Source organism: Dendrobium catenatum, unplaced genomic scaffold, assembly GCF_001605985.2.
Source record: "Dendrobium catenatum unplaced genomic scaffold, ASM160598v2 original_scaffold_213434, whole genome shotgun sequence".
Classification (NCBI taxonomy): domain Eukaryota; kingdom Viridiplantae; phylum Streptophyta; class Magnoliopsida; order Asparagales; family Orchidaceae; genus Dendrobium; species Dendrobium catenatum.
Genome location: NW_021531844.1, coordinates 34,666 through 41,266, shown reverse-complemented (window position 1 = coordinate 41,266; position 6,601 = coordinate 34,666).

Genomic DNA, 6,601 nt, shown 5'->3' with positions numbered 1-6,601 from the left:
TTTCGGGTCAAAGGGTTAACCCGAACCCGACCCGATTTTTGAAACGGGTCAAAATGCTGAACCCGAACCCGACCCGTTTCGGGTTCGGGTTGACCCTAACCCGAAATTTTCGGGTCGGGTTCGGGTCGGGTTTTCGGGTCGTGTCAAATATTGACACCCCTACTTATAGTAGAATAGAGCAGCTCGATGAGACTCATCCAACGAGCCAATATCACTTAATTTTCATATCATTTAGGCATCTAAATGCTAAAACAATGATCTATGGTCGAGGTAATCAATCAAAGACATTCGATAGAATGTTCCAGATTTGCTACTGATTTCTTTCATATTTATGGGGTGTGTCACTCCCAAAAATCTAGAAATAGACCCACACTTCTTAAATGAGGGGGCTTTGGTCAAAGATTGAAGAGAGCTTTGAGGCTTCAAGTATCCCAAAGCTCTACCCTTCCACCGATCACTGCTCAACCACTAACCGTCGTCGAACATTCGTCTGTTCGTCAACCACCACCAGACCTCCGCCATGCCACAAAATGTCATCAGACCTCAGCCTGTCCCCTGACTGTTGACCGTTGTCGAACCACTGCTCTTATGTTTATCATCACCAGATCTCTGCCCAACAACTGAACACCGTCGGACCTTCCCCCAGCCACCGATCACTAATAGATCTCTACTTGACCGTTGTCATCTCCAAACCTCAACTTTGTCGTCTTTGTTGTCGAACCTCCACCCAACCACATATCATCGTCGAACCACCTCCCATCTACCAACCACAACCTGACCTCCACCCGGTCGTAGATAATTGGCAGACCTCGACTTCGTCGCTGTAGTTGGCGAACCTCCACCAAACCTTTACCTGATTGTTGCCACAAGATCGACTTGTGAATTACGTTGCCTATTGACCTCAGTCCTCAAACCACTGTCAGCTGACTACGATTTTTCCAACCCCTGTCGCCCGACCACGATCATTCAGACTCCTTGACATTCGTACGAATTTTATCTGATTCTTCATGTCATTTTAATTTCACCGTCTCTAAGTAAAGGGGCTAGTGAACATTTATAGCTAATTCTAATATAGTATAATCTATTCACTTAGGCAAAGCCCCGTGGTTTTTCTCATTTTGGGTTTTCTACATAAGAAATTTCGATTGTTTCTTGCACTCTCAAATAATATGTTTGTGTGCTAGATATTCGTGATCATTAAGGCAGAAATCTATCTCACTCTACCACTGCGAATCTACTAACCCACAAAAAAATATATTGAAGATTTTCAATTTTACTTTCTATGATAATTATTATATTGATTAAATGTAAACATTTAATATTTTTATTTTATAATTTGACAATACATATCTTCATTATTCGTATATTATTTTTCTAATAAATATAATGTAATTTCATGTTATTTAAATGCAATAAAAAACATCACATGTTAATTTTTTAGAGGTCAGTCTAATAAAAATTAGATGAGAATATTTTGACCCAATTTTTTTCAACAAAAATAATTAAAATATTTCAACCGAAAATATGTACCCGAAAGTTTAGGATATAATGTTAAAACTTAAAACTATGAATTATATTTGCTTCCTCTGCAATTATATGTGAAGTAGCCAGTCTATGTTTACACAACTCCATAAAAGTGAAGAAACAATGACTGAGATTTACAATTTATTTGAATTAAAAAAATATATATAAAAAGATTATATAAAGCAGAATGGATCTGAATTATAATATTGTAGAGTTCTTTTAGGCCTCGTTCGGGACGGCTTTCGTACATAGCAGTTTTTTAGTATAAAATTTTTAATTTTTGTTAGAAATTTATTTTAAAAACCAATAAAAAAGTCGTCTCAAACGAAATCTTAATATGTTTATCCTGCTTATTTAAAATATTTGTTGCAAATCAACTTGGCAAGTTAATAAGTATAAAAAAATGCCAGATCTCCATTTCTGAATCAAAGAGTTCCAATAGCATGAAGTGAAATGAATGGATTGGAGAAAGGGAGAGTGCTGCTCTTGTTCATTAGCTCCCACATGATTGATTGCTTGGTGCTTACAATACCGCTAGGCTGAGCATAATTACAGATGAAAGTAATGGAAGCTTTCAAAGTTGGTTTCTGACAGTACAGTGTGCGCTTGCGCAGGTGAAGTAAATTAGGCGTTTGAGATATTGTAGGGATTCCCAAAAGAATTGAGGTGCAAGCACATGTATTAAGTGCATCATAGAGTAAAAGAGGCGTAGGATTTAGAAGTTGACTGGTCTCGCTTGATTTGGCATAAAAATCATTCATTTAGATACTACGTATTTACTTGGATGGCATTGTATGGTGGGCTCAAAACCGCTGATGCTCTGCGCTCTAGAAATATCGATATTGGGAATCAATATTCTTGCCCTCTTTGCCATGGTCATAACGAGATACTGCCCACCTTATGTTTGAGTGCGACTTCTCTTTTCAAGTAATAACTAAGCTTATTCCCCTTTTCAATAATTTCTTATTAAGACCCAACATCGCTCCAGCACTACAATATATTGATGGTCTACACATTAACCGGGACGTTAAGAATGGGATTCTTCTTATTTTTCATGCTGTTGTCTATTTCCTTTGGAATGAACGTAATAGTAGGAAATTTAATTGAAGAGCTGCTTTTGTGCCATCACCTTATCTAAGAAGATTTCTAGAGCAGTTTATCTTAAGCTAGAAAGGTGGAAATGGGAAAAATTTATAAAAGAGAGGTTACTTTTGTCATGCAGTTGACTGTTTTGAGCACTTTTTGCTTCCTTCGTTTTGTTCGCTGATGGGTTCATTTCTGGATGCCTGTGTTGCCTGTTGACTACCGTCTTAAGTTTGTTTGTCTGGCTTTGTGCGAATGGGTTTGTTGGTGGCACTTTCTTGCTTGCCCAACCTGTTAGTTCTCTGCTTCATGGAATTGGACCATGTAACCGTCGTTGTTGGCATTTTTGGTTTTGGCAGGCAATTTTTAGACTGTGGACAATGATGACAACTGTCACCTACTTTTTGGACGATCTTCAGGCAACCAAATGAGAGTTTGATTGCTTTCTATGATCTTATCTGCATTTCTTGAATCCTGGCCAAATAGTGTATCTGTCTGTTTTTTATTTTGATTTTGTATCTCCTCTTTGGTTTGCATTTGCTCCTCCTGTTTTTTTTATCTTAGCCACTTTTTCGTACCTTGGATAAGTTTTGTTACACTTTGTACCTAGTTCTTTTTTATAGAATGGGCTAAGCCCTCAATTCCCCCGCCCCCCCCCAAAAAAAAAAGGTGGTGTAGGATATTAGAATGGTATTCAATCATCTAGTTCTAGGTCAAATGGTATACTTATTGATTTTTAGGGTATTGATAGGTATCAAGTTCTACTTCAATATTTTTTTTTTTTTTTTGTTAAAATTCAGAGAGGGCCTATGCATTAATTAAAAAGGGGAATTATAGATCTTTAAAGAACCATAAGCTCAACTAAAAATATAGTCTTTGAAATAAAACCTAAGAGCTACTAGTTCTATCTATTACAAATAAACACCAAAAAAAAAAAAAAACATAATAAAGCTAGTCCCAATGACTGATAAAATTAAAGATTCAGCAACTAGGTACCAGCCATTCCAAGAAGATCCATAACAATCAGAAGGAACAACATATAGGAAGAAGGACGAACAAACTAGCCAACCAACAGGAGAAGGAGCCACCAATAAAACTGCAAGAAAACCTGCGGAAAAATGAAAGAAGCAAAACCATCAAGCATCCAACCAAATCATCAAAGATCAACCAGAAAGCAATCCACATAAATAAAAAATAAGGGTTTGTTTAGGATAATTTTCTTAATGTTTTATTTTTCAAATAGCAACCATAATTTCGTTTGACTACTGTTTTATTACTGTTTTTTTTTAATTATAGTAAAAATTTATTTTCTACAATTATAGTATCGAAGTTACTTTCTCCACTACAACATAACAACCAACTTTATTAAACGTCGTACCTATCCCAAACAAATCCTAAGTTCATAATTGAATTTGTGCATTTTGTTATGTGTTTGACATTGTAATTTTATTATTTATAATTGATCTCATGCCCTATTTTACTGTTAATAAAAATTTTTGGAGATTGATTTCTATATTTTTTTATATCAAAATGATATTTCAACATGATTCTTATAGCCTAAAATTCGTGCTTATATATAATTTTTTTGCAATACATGAAATAAAAAATAGAATAGTAAAAATCATAAATGGAAAAAAGGTCAAGAGTTGATTTGATTTTTCAGAACTTTTCATGCATGCGTCGTATTGCTGAATGAATTTTTTTTGAAGAAGAATAGCTAGTCATTGGTCATTGGCCATTGACTTGCATTGTGGTGTAATAAGATGAGGAGAAAGCTTGACTTTTATTTTCTTGAGTGGATTAAGATTAGCTAGCTTCTATAATCACTTGTATGATTACCTAAAACTCAATGGTTAAGATCTGTAAATCTATAATGTCATACTTCATATTTTGTTCTCCATATTTACTTATTCCAATTGGTTGTAGAGCTCTCCTACATCATACTTAAGATAAACTTCCTTCCTAGAGAGATAAGAATGGCATTTCTTCTTCTCTCAACAAGTTCTAAGTGTTTTGAGTAAATTCTTTCATTTTCTTGATCACCCTATTTTTTATATTTCTCTTGAAAATTTGAAGCTTCTAGATTTCTTCATCTTGACCAACTTCTTCCCGACTCTTCTGAGCATTTGATTATGGTTGCTCACCAAAAAGATCAAATATTATATAGCAACTAATTAGAAAAGAAAATCATTTTTTTTTTGCGCTCTTCACAAAATTTAGAGTCCCCTCACCTAAAATCATGCCTCTGAAACTCATACGCTAACTCAAACATAACCTTTGCAATGGCCCTTACAAGAATTTTTTCAGACTAGTTGGAGGTCCTTTACGTCTAGAAGTCTCTCATCAACATTCATTTCTCCTAACATATGGAATTAGGTCAATTTTAGACTACTTCGCAATTCGCATGAGCTTTCTCTACCAAATTAATATCCATTGTATGTATAAGATCACATGATATTTTCTAGCCTTGTCATTTCTATTTGTATTGCCTCATTGCCATATCTAGGTCCAACATGAGCTTTTCCTCTATCTTTTTTCTTAAATAATGAGCGCTAACCCTTATTCATGATGATGAATTATAGACTCCATAGAAATTTGTAGCATAGGAAAATTGAATAGCCATGTTTTTATTTTTAAAATATTTGACTCTTTATAAGTTTTCAAAAAAGGGAAAATAAAATTCAAATCAAGTTTTAACTTTATATTAGAGCCATGCATGTGTTAGACAAAATAGATATTTGGTGGATTTACATTGCTAAAGATAATGATGGCCATTAAAATAGAAGCATAAAGTTAAGTGTTGTAGTGATGAGGATGCTCAAGTGGATGTGTGGCTTTACTCTTGGAGACAAAATGTGAAACGAGTATGTACGTGAAAAGGTTGGAGTAGCTCTAGTGGCATTTACATTAGAGAGAGTCATCTTAGATGATTTGGACACATAAAATCATCGTCCTTTCCGATGACCCGATTGAAAGAGTAAATGTATAGGATTTGGCCTATGTTAAAATGGTAGAGGTAGACCAAAATAGATTTGGCTAGAAAATATACTTGGATACCTCCCAAAGAGCAAAGCAATCATCTTTAATGAACTCAATCGCCCGGTTGGTTTTTTCTCAGATATTGGTTAAGTCACTTTCATCTTTAATGAACTCAAGCATAAAGTCATTTATTGTCTCAAACAATGGTTTAAGCCATTTTTATGAATTATGCATACGATCAACATGCGAGATACTTTTGGACCTCCAATCACCATATCTTTGTCACTCTGCAACACTTAGCACTAGATCATTTATGTCTATCACTCAATACCTATCCTTAGATCACCTAATGTATAAAGTAACTTATTCTTGCAAGGTGGAAGGATCAAACTATAATAGCCTTATATGACTGCATTTTTCATCTCACACAATAGGAATTTTCATTTCTTCTCGTCTTTACTCTTGTCTCTTAAATTATAATGCTTTTCTTTCACTATTCTAAATTCTCGAATTGTTACCATTCTGCCACTTACTCATTTGAGTGGTCTAAAATTTTTGTTATTCATAAATCGGCTCCTCTAACAATTAAATAATGAAATTCAATATTTTTTTTAAAAGATTTTTTGACAAATTAAATGCAAACTGACGTAGTGCTCATTATTATCACAGATAGCCATCAATATCTTAAACAATATTAAATAAAAAGACACAACTCTCCTTGGCCTATTGGTTGAGAGCTAAGGCTTCCAACTTTGGTTGGTTGAGAGCTAAGGCTTCCAACTAAGAGGTCTAAGGTTTGAGTCTCTGTGTATGCGTTGTGTGTGTGAAACGTCTTAAATGGCCTAAATGTCCAAAAAAAAAATATTAAATAAAAAGAAATATATTTTATTTAAAATATAAAAATATTTTTATTTTATATAAAATAAAATAAAGATAAAATAAAAAGTTAAAAAAAAAAAAAAATAGAAGAGGATCCTAAATGACCCTCTTTACTACCTCTTTTATTTTTTAAAAA